This window comes from Cupressus sempervirens, chromosome 11 (genome assembly GCF_028749045.1).
Source record: "Cupressus sempervirens isolate cs-2001-9-10 chromosome 11, ASM2874904v1, whole genome shotgun sequence".
NCBI classification, from domain to species: domain Eukaryota; kingdom Viridiplantae; phylum Streptophyta; class Pinopsida; order Cupressales; family Cupressaceae; genus Cupressus; species Cupressus sempervirens.
The window spans coordinates 168,920,120-168,940,003 of NC_143128.1; the positions used below are offsets into that span (position 1 = coordinate 168,920,120).

General features: G+C 33.9%; 1 pseudogene; it reads right to left on the bottom strand.

Annotated features, from left to right (window-relative positions):
* Positions 1-11,060: 11,060 nt before the first annotated feature.
* The window catches only part of LOC149528715 (U-box domain-containing protein 45-like), a 62,367-nt pseudogene continuing 53,543 nt past the window's right edge, over positions 11,061-19,884 (bottom strand).

Below are 19,884 nucleotides of genomic sequence, written 5' to 3' on the forward strand. Positions count from 1 at the left end.
TTCTTGAAAATGGGTATTGGCTATTATGGATGAAACAGTTGGCGATGTGGCCAGTTATTAATGAAATTTACCACTGTTTGCTCGAGCTACTAACTTTTCTTGGTTGAGTTGACTTTACCTTTGAATCTACAAAATATTAGCACCTCCAAAGTAATAACATATATAAAAAATATGTCATCTAAATTAGTTTACCCCATGTCACATTGTTGCAAGAGAACTAGCCAACCTAGCTAAGGAAGAAAAACATCATTCTCACTATTTTTGTAATCAAATGACATATCATTTCATAGCATATTCATTTTAGTCTTGGAAAGTAATTATGCACACATTTTTCTAAAATTATCATAAACATCATGTTCTTAAACATCAAAATTTTTAGAAAGTTTACAAATTCAACTAAAAATGAAATGATAAAATAGACCATATTTTGGTCTCATCGTTCCCCCCAACTGAAGCTTTGACTTGTCCTAAAGGAAACATGAAATTTTTTTACCCTCACAACCATCCTAAAATTTGAGGGAATACTCTATCCTTTACCTCTTGTAGCATAGTTCCAATAAAAGCCTTTACTCTTCCTATATCCTTCCCATCTACGAAGCTCTTCTGTCATATAAAATTTCTCTAAATCTTGCTTATTAGCAAGCAATGGGGACAATAGTAGTGGAGGCTAAAAAGTTAAAGGGATCCAATCACTTTTCCTTTCTTCCCCTAGCTTAATGTACCAGGGTGCTCACCTAGTAGCCATGATAAGATTCAATGGAGAATGAGGTTCCTTCTTCTATAGGTCTTCACTCAATCCTATCTAGTGCCATTGATTTCCCTACTTTGTTGTAGGAAGATCTATTTTTGCCATAGTTTTATATTCTTGATAGGCTACCTTCCTTAAAGGAGAAGTAATCTAGTTTTTGGGTTTTGATTGAACAAATTTCAACCAATCATAGTACATTGTTCTGGCATTTTTGGCTTTAGGTCTAAGAGAAAGTGGAATCTCATACTCTAATTCTCTATAGTGGTGGGCCTTATTTTCTCTACTGACTTCATTTTGGATCCAAGACATCAATGCCTTGAATTGAATATCATCCACATAAAGTAGAGGGTTCCAATCTCTGTTGTCATGGACTACTAAATTATGTAAAAAGAGTTGACAGGGTAAATTTTTATGGCTATAGGGGCAATATGAAAGGATTGGAAGAATTCTTAAGGAGTATTCAATGTTAAAATTTTACCTTGCATTACATAGGTCATCTGATAATTGACAAATTGTTCTTTCAGAAAGAGAGCATAAACAAGAGAAGGAGAGTGACAAGACATCAATTTAGGAATCATGGTAGTGAATTTTGTAAGTTTTCCACTTAATTTTTCAATCTTAGCATCCTTTTTAATCAATTCTTGAGTTTGATTGAAGATGGTTTTGTCGAGGCTCTCTCTCTCTCTCTCTCTCTCTCTCTCTCTCTCTCTCTCTCTCTCTCTCTCTCTCTCTCTCTCTCTCTCTCTCTCTCTCTCCCCCATAAATTAACTGATTAGATAGTTGTGAAATAATGCTTAACAATGAAATAGTAGAACTAGGATGGTAAGTAACATGTGACGTAGGTAAAGGATCAAGAGGAATAGCTTTCTGGGCTATAGAGGCTAAAGCATCAAGTCCTTGTGAAAGAATCTGCTCAACAATAGTATTAACTGTTTCCAAATTTACTCTAATATGTTTTCATGAAATTCTCTCCTTTGAAGAATAGGAGGAGAGTCTACAACTCCAACAAATACACTATCATCATTGTCTAATTCTATGGAAATGATGGGCAGTTGGACAAAGGATGTTCCTACTGCCGTAGGTACACATTCTGCACTTTCTTCATTTGAACCCTCTTCACTAGTACATTTGACCCTATTTTTCGACCAAAATTTTTGACCATCTATTAAAATGTTTTAGATTGGTTGAAATATGGAAGGAAAAAAATCTTTTTTTAATAATCCATTCCCATGTTGGTCAAAATTTTGACCAACACGGGCTTCATAATGTTAAACTGAAAAAGGGATTTCGCTATTTCATTGTTATACATTTGCCTGCGCACGGGAGCTGCATGCAAAAATGGTTTTCACTCTTCTGAACACCTCAGAAAGATTTGTCCTCACTCTAAAATGCTGGTAGATGCTCTTTGTAATTTTCTCTTGTCTTCATTCATCCATTTTTGTTTTGATTTGAGATCGGTTGGTGGAGTATTGAGGAAGAATGACTTTCTATAACAGTGGAAGCCGTGGGCGTGCCCTAGTTTGTCATTTTTTAAGCTTCAAACTTCTGTTTCTTCCAATGAACCGATAGATGCCTTTAAATTGTGGGGAGGAAGAATGTAACATTATATTTTTCAAAGTTTGTTTTCTTTTTGTTAACTCCTATTTGAATATTGGTGCTCGAAGACCACAGTTTGGGTTTGAAAGACTTACCTCAAATCAAATCCATCATGGCCATGAGTAGGAGCCAAGTATAAGACACCTTACTGCATGCCCTTGGATATTTAGATCCCACTGAATGTAAGATACCATGGACAGGAGAGTCTCCAAGTCCCATCGGGTATATACTTCCAGAATTACCTGTATGTATTTATATTTATCAAAGAAATACAAAATATATAGTAAATAAAATTTGGGTAAATTAAACACATTGCATTGCAAATGATAACAAAGCACATTTATTTTCTATCAGTAATGGATATTGTGTGTTTACTTGCAAAATGACAACTAAGAAACTCAACAAAAGAAGGAAAAGACTGGATGCAAAAGATGAATAATTGTAGAAGTAATATATCCTGTGAAGTGCACTATGATGAGACATGTCTATTCAGACACCCCACTCTTTCTAAAACTATTGCAGTTGCACCACTCTGTTCTTATTGAAAACCATAACATCATTAAAATATGAACCAAGGTAAGGACCAAAAATATCATTCATGTAGTTCATTTATATTCTTAAATTTAAAATGATACCATAACACATATAATTAATATCAGTCATATTGTGTGGTCAATTTGCTTCCTTCACATTCTCTTCGTGAATTGTGTGTTTGCAAACATTCTCTTCTAAGACTCTATTGAAGAAAATATTAACCATTTTGATGGAATTCAAAACAACCTTATTTCTCAGAAGATGGCACTTAACCTCAATGGATAGCTTAGCAAGTGTTGACAAATCCATTAAGAATAATCATAAGCAATACTCATATATTGACAACATCCCACACTCAAAGTCAAGTTCAATTTCTTAAAAAAATGAAAACAACTTCAATTCTCAGAAGATGCCTTTTAACCTTTATGGTTAGCTTATCAAGTGTTAGTGAATCCATTAAGAATAACTATAAGCAATGTTTATATATTCACAACATTTTACACACAAAGGCTATCACATTTTCTTAAAAAAAATCAAATCTTCTTATTTTATTATATCTGAAGAAAGATTATACACACTCAGGTGCAATAAGAACTCTTCGAGAGAAATACATTACCTGTGATAGTAATCAATCACTCAACTTTACACATGATCATGTATAAATAAGCCTATATGCAGTTATCTTGCAGTTAGAACAACAATAACTACATCCAATTGTCTTTATCAGCATCATCGTTTGTAACATTTTGTCATTTGAACACTCATTTTACTGCTTAGTCATTTGAAAATTTTGCCTGTGGATCAGTATCAATACATTAGATAGAATGAGTGCATTAATTGATTTAGTAAAGCAGCTGGTCCTGAGCAATTGGAAGTGAAATTATTCATGCCACATGTTGCTGCCACTTTGATGTACTGTTATCACCAACTGCGCAAGTTGGCTAACTAAGACGAGGGTATAGCCATTATATTTCTAAGTGGTCTTTGGATTGAGAAATAAGTGATTGACATTTATATTTGGGCTCTAAACTTTGACTTTTAAATTTGTCAATTCATTCTGTACGTATCTTTGTGTGAGGGGATTGCTATCCTTGGCTTTAAAAACTTGAATAGAAAGAGATCAACTTGTTCCTGAAAGACTATTTCTATTATCTATTTAGTATTGGTTAATGATTCATTGCATGACCTATCATTAAATTTTCTAATTTAGGGGACATCTCCTACAAGAGCAGAGGTAACAAAGCAGTGCTCATTAAATCCAAATTTAATGTCCAGGTTGTATACGTATATCCATGCAACTAGTACATTTGACCCTATTTTTTGACCTAAATTTTTGACCATCTATTAAAATGTTTTAAATTGGTCAAAATATGAAAGAAAAATATCTTTTTTTAAAAAATCCATGCCTATGTTGGTTGAAATTTTGACCAACATGAGCTTAACATGAAAAAAAAAGGGTTTTGGATTGGATGTTATTCAGCTCAAATTTGCCCACGCCAAAATCTCTCTTCTGATTACACTATTGGGGGGTCAGCTTATCAAGACCTTATTCGAGTGTATGATATGAGCTGACTCCTCTCAGAGACAATAAACTTCCCTGTTCCACTTAGCAGTGGCAACCATCAAATAATTTTAACACGGAGCACGCGGGAGCTATACAAGCACAAGAATTGGTGAATGTGATCGATTGTATTTTGGGGCTCTTAGCATGTGAATGAAGGCCATTAATGTTCAAATGACAATGAATGGAAATGAATTCTTTTTCTCACACTTGTAGATGGATATATAGATTTTAGATTTCAAAGTGGTGATTTTTGTGTAGAGCATTTATGATCAATTTCCCATCTTGACAGTATGGAATCACGAGGTTATGGATATCAAGAAATCTATCATCCAAAGGAGTTCGAGGTTCATCGAGAGGCTTATGAGTTTCATGGAGAATGGATTTCTGACTGAAATTATTGTGGTTAGAGTTGGAGACAGAGGATGCAAGAACACTGCCACTAGCGAAGATGGGATTTCGCCAGCCACTAGGGTGTGATGAATCCGGTCCTTCCTCAGCTCATCAGGGACCACAGTAACCCTCATCTCTTTCTTTTTCTCATTATAATTAGTAAATAAAATCATCTATTGCTATTACTAATCATTCTTGTACTAATTATCTTGGAGTTCTTCTGCAATGCTCTATTAATATGTGGGTTTTGTTTTCACCCTATCAGTGGATCTATCACTTAATTATCACAAATTGTAAACCCATGAAATTGAAAGTTACAATAAATAAGCCCCAAATATTCACTATCCATGATATATATCTAGGATGTCAAGGATTTATTGAGGGTTCTAAAATTTATTGTAACTAATAGGAAGTCATAATGAGTGGCTGAATGTTTCTCTTGGACCTGAAAAAATACTTGATACTATATCTTGTTCAAGTTTTCAATAGCCGTACACATTCTAATTTTTTTCTCAGCTTTAAGTTTTTAAAAATTCTTTAGAGATTAGATAGATTTGTTCAATTATGTAATAGTATGTTTAACTTGGAGTGTCTGGTTATTGCTTTCCATGGGAGATCAACTGTACATTGTGAATGAAGCTGCTTCACAGGCTTCCTGTTATATATCTCAAAATTCAATACAATGGCAGTGTTAAATGTTTTGTATAGTAAATAATACTTCATACATTCACTTGTATGATAACCTGGTGTCTATATACAATGTAGGTGATTTTATCCCATGACGAAGACCCTCCAGTTGTTAGAATAATGGATTACAGGTAATCTCTGGTAATATATTGTTTTAAAAAGACAAATGTTCTTTTGCATTTTATTTGATGAAAATAAGATCTACTATAAAGTATGGATTTAATGACGACAGATATCCATATTGGTTCTCTATAATGATAGCATTTGAAATTGATATATCTGTTTCTTATAGTTCCCAACATAGTCAGAGATACTTTAGGCACTCATCTTTCTACTGTCATTGTTGGCTGTACTTTTGACTAGACTTCTATTTATCTGTTGGTCATTCATAAAAATTAATACAATTTCTTTCTTTCTATTAAATTATGAATTATTATTGTTGTTACTTGCCCAAGGTAAAGTAACAATAAAAAAAGGACAATGAAGGTCCATACAATTAAAATGGCACAATAATATGTCTTCTGTAACTTATTGTTTGTATATGGTTTTGTTAAAAGTTAGGAAATTGATGAGAATGTGGTTGAGAAAAGAGATGTACAATTATATGAAAAGTGCTTTACCTAAATAGGTTAGAGGAAAGATTTAATATATAATCTTTTATAGATCATTGATGTCCAAATCCATTAGTAACACATAATTTACATTTGGATGCAGATTATGTACCATAGTGATTGAAATTTCATGTTTTAATAAACTTTTCACAGTTCTACATCTTGAAAGCTGAGGCAAGATGGTTAAAACATATGTTAAGCACTATTATTCATTTTATTTGGTGACTTCCCAATGAGAAATAAGAGAAGCTAAAAATGGTGATTGGAAGGGGTGGAATCCATTGCTGGTCCTCGGGACCAAGTCCACATACCATGCATCAAAACAAGTACAAGCTTGGGAACAACTCTACTTAAATGCTACACCCACATATTCAAGTTTACTAATCTTAGCTTAGTCAAAATGTGAAAAGAATAAAATTAGTAGATTTCATTTTCAACATTCCATATTCAAGCATCCCATCTTGAGTTCCATCTATCATAAAAAAGAAGAATGGGTAGAACTCAGATAAAAATTGATATTTTGAACTCAAGATCATCTGTTAATTGATAGCCTATGGGATTTCTGTTAAGTGTAGTTAAACAAGGATATGAAAACATTACATTCTGTTGCAAAATCTGGGATTCAATAGTAGACAACCCAAAATTATTTTTTCGCTTTATTGTTTTTAGGCCTTGATGATAAACTCTGCAATTTGAATAGCAAAAACAAGGCTATTATAAAACCAAAAGGCAAGTGATTCTTAGGGCTATTCTGTATATATTTCTTATTTTGTGTGGCTGGGTAGTCAGTGTTTAGGACATGTTGATTATTTATTGGCTGACTGATCATTCTCTACTGAAGATAGTTTGCCAAACTCATGCATATCTTTAATTTTTACTTTTAAAATCAATACAAAACTTCTTAACTTTGTCGATTTGTCAATCCAAACAAAACAAGGAAAAACCTAAAATAGAAAAATATTCATTTAGCAAATGACTTATACATAATGATTACAAGGTCTGATGTTGAATGTAGAGTATGTGATAGATAAGTTGAAAATGAGGCAGATGGCATGACCTTTCACTTTCAATCTGTCAAGTCGATTTGAATTTCATTCTCTACTCTTTCATTTTCTCTTTTTTTATTTTCTTGGTTGACATTGATATCCCCTATTACTGTCATCTCCATCAGTGCTATGAGCTTTTCTACTATCTCCAAAGCCTTGCTTATCTTGTCTTCCTGGAATTCTCTGGCCCACTTGTTGGAGTTTTTATTAGCAAATCTGGTAATTGCTAAATACAACGCTAAATAAGCTCTCTGAAGCAACCGATCATTTCATTTCCCAAGCCAGTGATTAAAATTTTACTATCCTTAGAATTATTATCATTTTCCAATTCAAAGATGTAAGAATCTAAGATAGGGATGTAGACAAAATGTCAGCTCTTGTTTAATGCATGTTTCTTATAGTATCCATGCTTTTCTTTTTCATCTCTCCAGAGGAACATAGTTGTTATTGCAATTGGAAAAAATAATAGTAAGTATAATATCGTTATTACAATTATGATCATGCAAATTAGAGTAGGACTTCAAGGCATTTGACCACATACCCAAGACACACTACAAGATAGTCAACCACATATCCATCTACATCGGTCAACGATTCAATCACAAGCTCTTGTGATTCATTCACAGGCTCCTGTGACTCATTTGGAGGCTCTTGCGATTCATTCACAGGCTCCCAGTTTGCTCCCATTTGTGCAACCATTCATCTAGGCATTTCCAGAATCAAGATGAATGGCCAAATGAATACGAGAACGAATCCTGAAAGTGTCACATAGGAAACATTATCTCCAATTTTACACTCTAAATTTTTCATCTCCTTCTCTAATTCTTCTTTCTCTTCCTTAAGGAAATAAAAAAGGTGTTGACTCATTGTAGTCCATTGAGCATCTCCTCCTCCATGCTGCTCAATTTTCTTTTCTAACCATCTCATGTGCTTGTCACTTCCAAACTCATCTCAAAAGCTTCAAAATTACATGAACCAAACATATCCATCAGTTGAATGGCTATGTTCTCAGGGAGGTCCACAAATTCTAATAGATCTTTTATTTCTTTATAAGATTTCATCATATCCTCTGCACCAACATCCATCTTCAAATCCCACTCAAACTTTGTTAGTAGCCTCACCATGATATCGATTAAGGCCACTGTTGCCATCTTAAATGACCAATTGGAATTATGAAGCTGATGTAGAAAAATTTCACCTTTTCCACCAACATTTAATACATTGAACAATGCCTGACTCTCTTCGATTTCTTGATAAACTTCTTTCATGCAAGGCTTTCTTTGGTTATAACATTTCAAATGATATTTCCATAAATGGTAGAATTTTATCACTGCTTTTGGTAGAATTTTGGTCTTCATTAGAATTTTTTTGAAATCACTTTTGTGCTATTAAATTGCTTCAGAGACCTCTTTTCGATCTTGAAATAGCAGTGGGGATCTCTTCTGAGTGGTAGATGAATTAGGGCATTTATTACCACTTAATGAGCACTTGAACTGATATTCTTAGTTTTATTGTGTTTTGAACCATGGGCAGGATGTATGTAATTGCAACAGTATCTTATTTGATCAATCAATTTATCTAATTTAATTGGAATTCGATTTTTGTTGTGGAAAATTAATTAGGGTCATGCAATACTTGAAATCTTGCCAGTGAGAAGTTTTGAGTCTAATATTAAGGGCTAATATTATTGCTAGTCAGTAACATAGGGAGGCTATTTTTGATACAACTAAAGGGGCGGATTTATGTCTGCAAGTCCTGCAATAGTCATCTTGCAAATATTGATGAGGTTGTCTCTAAGGTAGGCAACTTGTACTTGTAGCTTGGATTTTGCATAGGAATCACATTAATCTAAATTTTATTTGGGCTTTAGTTAGGTCAAATGGAGGGGCATTCAAGACTTCTTTAAAGTGGATGACTATGCTTTTGATTTCTTATGTTTCTAAGTTGTCAAGTATATTGTTTGAAATAAGCCCATGCATTCATTGATTCTAGACTTTCACATTTGCTAAGGTTATTTTACTTGTGTGTTTTTAAAGCATCTTAATGCAACCTCCGCAGCTAGTCATTGAACCAAGACATGTATCTTCCTCATGTATGTTGGTATTAAGGACAAAGGGACCTGCATGGCACATAGTCATTTAAAGACTTTTTGACATTTTGTTAGTAGGGGAGTAGTGAATGGTATAATCCTTCCATGTTGAGGTTTTCACTGTCTAGCCACTTGTCCTATTGACAAAGCATTTTGGGACATGTGATGCTCTATATGTTATCCTTGTTATTTAATTTTGACCAATGTAGGATTTAATTCAACGACAATCCAATTATATATTTGTGTCAAGTAATTGAAGGCTTCTACCAGTATTTATGGTTACATTTCATTTAGATATTTGATTGTATTACTATGAGTTTTCATTTTTCCACATATATTTTGCAAATAACTATAAGAAAAGGGGTTACAATTAGCACACAAGCACCTTTAGTCATCTGGTAGTAGGAGGAAAGGATGTATAATCCATTACATTTACAATTTCACCCTCTTTCTTGGGTCATATATTATATTCATGGGTCAATGGGTTTGACTCAAAAAATGTATAGTTGAATCATGATAGCAATATCACAATTTGACTTGCTGTGGAAAATATCTTAGGCTTATCTATTGATGAGCTCAAGGGACTTTCTAATGAATGGTTCATAAGGCACAAAACTTGTTGTAGGTTTTGCAAATGGGATTCCAAGTAGAGTGGTTTAAACCATGGAGGAAACTCCATAGTTAAGCCTTCTTGAGCTGGAGTAGTACTGGAATGGTTGAACCTTTAAGCAAGTCGTGGTGCTTCATCTTTGTGAGCACTCCCTCGATACAATGAGTGCAAAGTGTTCATTCATTCTCATGAGAAATGAGTCTATGTGAACTACTATGCATGAATCATGGTTCAAAGAGTTTGACTCAAAAACTACACTATTGAATCTTGATAGCAATATCAGAATTTGACTTGATGTGGAAAATATCTCCTACTTATCAATGATTTATGTGTCTTAAGTTTTAAGATATTACTTCAATAATAAATACATCTTCAAAGTTCAAAGTTCAGACAATTCTGCTTTTCATCTTCCTACAACTTTTTTTTAACTTTTGCTATCTCTAGTCCCTTGTGGACATTAATATAATTTTCTTTTCTTTCTATACACAAGGCCTGGTTTGACTGTTTTCTTTTGAGATTTTATCCTGAAGTTCATTTGGTAATGCTAAACTGTATTGATCTTTAAGCTTCCTTTGGAACTCAATGATTTCTTTTTTGAGGGTGATTTCTATTTACTTGTTCTGCCCATAGTTTCCATCATCTTCTTTCTCATGGGACATGACAATATCGTAGGCATAATCTTCTTGGTTAATTGGAATGTGCCTTCTGATCCATGCCATGGAGGATCCAATTTAAGTCCTTTGTATGATGATAACTTATAAAGTGTCTATAAACCCCAGATGTAATTCCTTCAAACAAAGAGTAGCACAAGAAATTTATTAAGTTTTGCCATAATTTGTACAATATTTATTAATTATTGTGCATTATAGTCTTTATTAATTATTATGCATTATGAAATATGTATAAATGGTATTGCATCTGGTCCAATTGAAGGTATTCCTGAAATGGACATACTTTCACCCAAGGAATTCCTAGGTGATCTTTGAAAAAACCAACCTCTTTATAAAGAAGGAGAAAAATGGGATGTTTCTATGGTGATCATCTATTTGGCATCTAACATTGGTTAGTATCTCTTGAACCTATCTAATAATCAATATTCAAATCTACAACTCTGGCCTCATGTTGATATTTTCCTACAAGTCTACAAAATAATGTTTGAATAATATAAGAGGGCATTTGTTGATTTCAAAGTACATCTCTTAAAACCAGCTGACAATGGTCAAAGCTCTTGGTGCATAGCAACAAGAGTATAGCCACCGATTGTTCTTGTTCCTTAGGGGTGCCTGTATCAAGCAACTCTGCTATAGTCACAATGCAACCATCAGTATTGGCAATTGCTATTCTTCCATCTTCAATGGTAGCTAGCTTATATAATATGCTAATGCAAATTTCTATAAAATCAACTTCATAGACAGTGAGGAGATGAACAATCTTGGAAACGACATCTGCTGACACCATTCTAGACTAATTTTCAGCATTTGTGGATAAATGATATAATGAGTTTAGAGAATCTTGTCTACATTGGTAGGAGTTTGAGTTTAGTAGTTTAATTAGGCAAGGAATAGCGCCCAAGGAACCAATGCTTGCCTTATTGTCATCCCAACTAAATAGCACTAGTAAAATTGCCAATGCTACTTCAGCTGCTTTCAAATCAAGAAGATTCAATAACAATGGTACTACACCTGAAGATAGAATTGATGCCTTGTTCCTACAAAATAAAAATTTCAAGAACACTGTAAGAAATTTGTCATAGATATTACATGAATACATTTAAACAATTGATTGCTAAAGATGGTTGAATGAAATGCTAAAAACTATTTCAACATTTCAGATTAAAATTGTCTACCTATTATTGTTCCAAGTTATTTTGAGAAGTGCCAATGCCCCTACTTCTTGAGCCTTCGTATCTAGTGCATCTACATAAGACTGCAAGAAATTCACAAGAGAAGAAATAAAATGATTGGCACCCATATAAGAGCAAGAACCATCATCCTTACACAATAATGCAACTTCCTGTGCAGCTACATATTGTACTCCTAAACTTGATGAATTAAGGTTTGCAAGCAACCTTTCATACTTTTCAGTACTCTGCTTTTCTAGATTTTGAGTGTCCACCATATTGTAACTCAAAGAAGGGTTTGTACCACTGATTTGTATCAATTTTACTTGTATAGATAAAATTGTGGATTCAGAGGAGATGTTATGATCTAAAGTGGGAGTTGATAAAGCACCAGCATCTCCCTCACCAAAATTTGCAACTTGGTCATCGTCTGATGATCCCACCTTGACTCTTTTCAACCGACCATCAACAACACTTTTCATGGAATCTGACCACTCCCATATCTATTATATCAGAGGCAAAGAAGTTAGGGGAGGTGGTTCTAGGACTTTGATACCATTTTTCTCACACCAACTCCCAATTAATCCCTTCACACAGTAGTTAGGAGTGACAAAAAGATACAATAATTTTTGCTATATTTTTGGGCATGTATCATTACCCTCACTAAACCATTTCTCTATGCATACTCTTTCATATGTTTGACCAAAGCAAATGATCACAAGATCTGACATTAACTATAAGGAAATTGGACATCTAAATTCTTCAGGAACTGCTGGCAACATTCCCATGGAACTTCTAAGAGTCTCCTTAGAACCCAATTTGAATGACTGGATTTTAGAATCATCCTGGTCCCTCCTCCTGCTATTAACATGAGCTTCATCCAAAGAACTGCTGACTGTAGGAGAACATGGATTAGAGTACTAAGAATTGACATCATCCATACATTCATTTGTGAAAAGCTGCTTGTATTTTCTTAGGATGTGTAGGAGGTATGAAATAATCGATTCTTTTCTCTTGTCATCCTCACAATGAGATTTATCAAGTTGCTTCCTCAAACTTCTCTTCTCCATTGAAATTTTTTTAGGAGATACTATTCCCAACCTTGTAGTTGCTTGATGGAAAGCTTCTAGTTCTGATATATGATTTAGACCACTAACATCCTTGTCCTGCTGCAACAATGTTATAAGATCCCTATCGATTTCCTTTTCTATGGGTTGAAGAGCAAATGTTGCTTGTTCGAGCTCCTTGAAAATTTTAGTAATCTACATAAAAATATGACCTTTGGTATATATTAAATTAATAAATACTAAACAATATACCATTGCATAGGATTTTGACTGCACTTTCTAAAAAGAACAAGTATAACACATTATGATAAAGTTAAAATTTATCTTTCCGATCACATTTAGTATATATTGGAACAAACCACTTGAAAAATAGAATTAAAACATAGACTTATAAACAAAAGGAAAAATACGATGCATAGAATTTACCAAAATATTTGACTTATTCATCAACATTATTTTATTCATAACATAAAATTTCCCCATTTTGAAAAATGTTAATTTAATTTTTTATTTAAGGCTGAGTTATTTTGCTTTTGGCATGGTATTATTGAAGTAAATGCTAAAAATAACTATTGAAAGAAAAATCTATTAAGAAATACAACCCAATCTATTAAGAAATATAACCTGTACCATACCCACATAGAACTGTTCTTTCTGTCTTGAATATTTTAAGCTACTGAGTCTTTTAGGTCTCAAACATGAGCGATTTTGATGTGTATTGTGCAGAGTGTTAAAAAGGTTGTACACTTCACATCCAAGTATCCAGCTACTGAGATCATCACAAAAATGGAGGAGCATGCAAAGCCTCTTGGTTTCAATGTTAAAAGAAGAGATTACAAGGTTATGTTTTTTCCCTGAGATTCTTAGTTTTAGTATAGTCATATTAGTTTATTTGGTGATGTTTGATCTTGACCACATTAACCAACCTGTCTTATCCGTCCAGGTCAAATATTTTTCTTTTAACAAAAATTCTGTAGTACCAATGTCATGCTCACATTTCCTTGTGAAGGATGAGTTTGTGATGTGGTGAGAGATTGACGGGAAACTTTGGTTGAAATGATAGTCTTCCAGCAAAAAATTGGTGGGATCAGTATGAGAATGGTTACATTTGTCAGTTTTTGACTCTATCAGAAGCATACAGTGAAGGATAAAGTATCTACATGGGTTATTAAAAGACCCTTATGCTTACAAACTTGAATTTTTATATTCACTAGAAATGGTTTCTTCGACTGTTTTGAACTCTTTAAGGATCCAAGCACAGGCTTAGGTCACAGTTCCCCAAAAATTTAATGCATTGAGCTCGAGTAGCATTTTTTTGAAATGATATTCTTTCTTTTAAGAAAAAAGCTGAGATTGAATTGAATCTGCCTAGTCTAAGGTAATTAAGACAATAGAAGTAGCACTCCATATTGATTTAGTAATTGGTTCATTAACCAAATCACTTCTTCTCATGATGTTGATGTGTATTGACTGCTCTTCAACTTCTTCCATGTATGATGCAGATTGATATCTTAGCTACTAGTGAAAATAGTTCTAAATGAGGATTTATCCATAGTTGTGATTCTCTAATATGAGTACTTTCCTTCATCTAGGAATGATTGCTCAATACTAGATGTAATGCTGAGGATCCTTCACCATTTGATCATGGATAATCTTGTGATGGTTATTGCTTTACAATTTACATGATGACTAGTTTGAAGATGTCATGCTGACTGTCCTTTTGAATGGTTTACCCATACAACATAAAGTGTTTGATGTTGATGAAAGCCTATATATGAACTACTTGAGCTCCTCCTTTCCTCTTGTTGGTAGTTGTAATGATTTTTATGCATCCATAAACAAAATCCACATCAACCTCTGATTGAAGACAACACAATTTATAGTTTAGAAACTATCATGTGTATGCCTAATTCCTTTATTTTTTCATTTCCTATGCTGCATCTTCTCAGCATGAAAAAAAAGGTTGTGATGTGTTTGACTATTTGTCATCTAGCAGTGCTGATGTATGTAACTTGATATCTTTTTGTTTTGATTTGTTTAATTTTGTAACAATATTAACTAGTTCTTGTTGTATTCAGATTGGTGGAGGTTCTTACTCATCTTTGTATTCAAGTCATGGCATGGGTGGTGGATACTTAGGTGGTCGTGGCTCATCCTATTATTAAATTGTAAGTATAATTGTCAAATTTTCTACTGTAAAATTTTAGTCTCTAATAGTAAAGTCTAATCTTTTGTTTGTGAGACCTTACTGTGGTTTGAGTAGTAGACTACATAGTTGTCTTAGTATGATGTCTCTTTAACACATCTCTATGGCATACATATATGTGATCAATGAGGCTACCATAGCCTAGAATAGAATTAGGCTCTGAGAGGCATAACTTAATTTTTAAAGGCAACATTCTTTTTATATGAGAAGAGGCTCTTGTAGCTTGAGCTAGCTGAATGAGAATCGAAGTGTAGAAATATTATACAAGCTACTAGTTGGTAGCTTGAGAATTTGAAGAGATTCTGGTGGTAGCATTTACTATTTCAAAAATTAAAGATATTAATATCTCAGGTGTGGGAAGGCATAGGATGCAAGATGAGTAGCACATTATTGTTTACTTGAATCTGGAACTTTGCTATTTTTGTAGGAATTTTCATAGAATGACTCTTGTAGATAGAGGTTCTATGCATCATCTCCAAGTGCATATTACAAGTACATTTTAGTATTATGGATCTTACGCTGATCTACAAATGTTTGCATGCCTTTTTGGCACTTTTAATGATGGGATGTTGTTAGATCAGCAAGATATATCTAAGTTTGAATTAGTATATGGAAAACTAGAAGATTTCCTTTGTAATTACTGCAAAGTGCTTCATTATGCCCTTGATATTGACAAAGCCTACCATTAGAAAGAATGTTGGATGGTTTTCTTATAATTGTAGAATCTTAACATATGGTTGTTCAAATTTTGTATCTCCTAAATGATTTCCTTTTAGCATATCACTTGTTGTGCATAGTTGCCAAGTTTGCTTATTGTATCGAGCATATTAATGAAGAAGCATATTAGTTACTGTCGATATTTTTCAGGCATTCTATAAAACAATTCACATGCCTTGCATATGATATGAGATTTTTCATGCATCTTGCACTCTCTCATCCGACTGATGATGGATTACAGAGAGTGATCTGAAATGATGACGCTAAAAAACACACAATCAAATCCAAAATGAACTTGCATTGCAAATGGATTGTGGAAATCTGATATTGTTGATTTTGCACGCATTTTTACCAGGAAAATCACAACTTAAAACATATATAACAATATATGTTTTAAGTTGTGATTTTCCTGGTAGACATGCGTGCAAAATCAACAATATCAGATTTCCACAATCCATTTGCAATGCAAGTTCATTTTGGATTTGATTGTGTGTTTTTTAGCGTCATCGTTTCAGATCACTCTCCGTAATCCATCATCAGCTGGATGAGAGAGTGCAGGATGCATGCAAAATCTCATATCATACGCAAGGCATGTGAACTATTTTATAGAATGCCTAAAAAAAAAATTACACTCAGGCGTTGGTATAAATTTCTACCTTCATTGGTCAAAATTTCTACCTTCAATGGTGAAAATTTTTGACCTTCATTGGTCAAAATTTCTACCTTCAATGGTCAAAATTTTTGACCTTCATTGGTTGAAATTTCTACCTTCAATGGTCAAAATTTTTGACCTTCATTGGTCAAAATTTCTACCTTCTTTGGTCAAAAATTTCTTCCTTTTTTGGTCAAAATTTTGACCAATTTTCGACAAAACTTGCACAATGGCTATGGAAGTTTTTCGACCAAAGTATTGGTCAAAAATTTGACCAACTAGAAGGTTGGTCAAAATTTTGATTGAAAATTTTTTGACCAATGGGTTGGTCAACTTTGGTCAAATTTTGGTAAAAAATGGGTCAAAATTTCAACCAATAATGGTCAAAAAATGGTCTCAGATGTACTAGTGCTTCAATGATGATCTTATCCTTATCAGAAGAAGAGGATTGCTCTTTTTCAATAGTTACATTTTTAGACAAAGGGGATTGAAAAGACACACCCTCATCAGGTTTTATAGATGATTGGCTCCTTCAAGTTCTATGCTTGAGGGGTACTTCTGCTACTTTTGACACTGTAGGAAGTTCTTAAGACATTTCCTATACATTACCTTTCTTCTTCTTGCACTAGGAACTGCAGGAGAGCTAGTATTTGGGGAAATTTTAACTTTTATTTTAGCCTTATTAGATGTTGGACCCGACCTGGAGGTAGAAGCTATGGGAGTGAAAACTAGAGTTCTTTGTGACCTCCTAGGTCTAGACGAGGAAGAGCCTAGTACTAGGTTTATAGGATTTTCTTGAGGTTCTCTATCCTCTTCAACTTTCTCTATAGGTTGCCTAACAGGTGTTTTGCACTTTGTTTTCAACAAAATCATTCAAAGATATCCCAATTTGTTTGTTCCTTGAGGGTTTTTTCTATGATGAGATTAATAAAATAGTGGTGAGAAAAATCTTTGGAGGTTTCTTTTTGCACTACAATGGCTCTTTTTAACAAAATGTGATACATAAAATGAGGAACATTGAAAGGGCAGTCATCATGTCTTAGGTAGCTCAAAAATTTGAAATTTGTGGCATGCAAATATGAATGTCTCCCCTTAAAAGTAAAATGTCTCACAATATAGATAGAACATTCATTAAATGGCTCTAGTAAAGATGTGTGGATTGTACCTTGTTTTTGGTCTATCTGAAGCCATGGATTTGTGTGCACTATAAATTGGGCTTTGGCTGACACTGTGACCAATGTGTTTGAAAAATCCTCGCCTACCAGAGGCAATTTCATTATCTCAGCTACAATTTTGAATCAAAATAGAACCCTTATTCCTATAACTATGGAAAAACCATCCTTCAACATCTACAAAAATTCTAAGGTAAGCTACTCATCCCATGTAGATAGTTTGAACATGTAATTTGTCCACCCCTTGGCTTGAAATATAGGTTGGCAAATTGGATCTCCCAACAAAGTTGTGTGACTAGCTAGCTCTCTTCTTTTCAAACCACCCCCCATTCAGAGTGATTACAGAAGTAATTTAAAAAATGGAAAAACTTGTAACAAGATGAGAAGACAAGTGATAGAACTTTTTTTAAGCAACTGACATTTTTAGCATTTAAGATCACTTAATTTTGTATTAAGTACCTCAGCTGGAACTCATACTTACCAATTTGAACAATAAGTGCAACATAAAGGTAACTATCACATCACATCATTCTTTTTATCATGTGGTGGCATATAAGGAATAACATGAACATTTAATGATCATAGAAAAAATGAAAATGAATGAGATATAATACCCCTCCCCCCAACTAAATTAGGCAATAACTCCTGCAATTGCTAGTGACAAAGGTAACTAAAAATAGAACAACATATTAAGAAAAAGTTTGAACTTGAGTATGTGTACAAACCTTGTAATTTGTGTTGTCAAATGATACCATCATGCAAGTTAATGAAGGGTGAGGTGAGGTGGAAGATGAGAAAAAGTAGAGTGAGGTGGAATTATTATGGAGAAAATACTTTCACAAAGAAAGTAGTTTATTATGATGAGTGAAATACTTTTAGAGAGAGGATGACAAATGAGTGGGAAACTCATCTGCAATTGCTACAGGAATTGTAGGATCAATTGATGGTTGGAATTGTTGTAGGAACTCTTCACAACTAGATGGCTTATGGTAGAGTTTTAAGTGGTTCCCATTAACAAGCAGTTTGAAGCAAACAAGATCAATGGTAGAGAGTTGCATTGCACCATTCTAAAACACATAAATGATTTCATATGGTCCAAGCCAATGGGTTTGGAATTTTTCAAGAGTTTGCTGATAACGAGAATTATATAGCAGGGCATAGTCTCCAATGGAAAACTTCTTATACGGGATGAACTTATCATGCCATTTCTTTTACTGCTGTTGAATTATCTCAGTATTATGCAAGGTAGATTTCTGGCATTTGTCAAGGGCATTCAACTATAGTAACCTATCTTCTTGAGCCTTTGAAAGATCAACATCCAATTCCAAAGTAGTTTTTAAAGTCTTGTGCTTTAATTCTATAGGCATGGAAGTAGATTTACCATAAAGTAATTCAAATGGGGTAAATCTAGTGGTGCTCTTCCATGTAGTCCTATAAGCCCAAATTACTTCAAGAAGTCGGGTAACCCAGTTCCATTTGTGAATAGCAACTGTCTTGGTGAGGATTGCTTCTATCTCTTTGTTTGTGATTTTTGCCTGACCATTAGCTTGGGAATGGTATGGGGAAGATGTACCATGATGGATCATGTACTTCTTCATGATTTTTGCAATCAGGTTAGATGTAAATTAAGCTCCTTGATTTGTGACAATTTTTGTAGGTACTCCAAATCTGGTGAATATGTATTCATATAGAAAATTTACTACTTTGTGATCTCTAGCATGTGTCATAGCTTGTGCTTCAACCCATTTAGTTGCATAATTAGTACATACTAAGATGTATGATTTTCCATGAGAATAGGGTTCTATTGGACCAACAAAGTCAATACCCCACTTGTCAAAAGGCATGACCACCAACTATGGCTGTAGAGGAATTTCATCAGATTTAGTGGGCCTTCCCATGCATTGGCATTGACCACATCACCTTGTGTACTTTGTTGCATCTTTGTGGAGAGCAGGTTAGTAGTATCCAGTTGTTAAAATCTTGTAGGTTGTTCTCTTTGGTGCAAAATGACCCCCACATGGTTCATCATGACATGCCTGTAGGATGTCATAGGTTTCATCTTCCCTCACACAATGATGAGTTACTTGATTAGGTCCAATGTAGAAATCAACCCAACTATCCATGAGAAATTAAAACTCTTTTCCACCAAGAGACGGTGCTGCTTGGGTGAAAAGTGTGGTGGTGTTCTTCTTATAGCAAGGTAATTTGCTATATCTATGAACCATGGGTTATAACTTTCCATTGAAAATAGATTCTCATCAGGGAAGCTATCATCTATGGCTACAAGATCATTTGGTACTTGAATTCATGACATAAAATCTTCTACTACATTGACTCAACCTAGTTTATCTATTG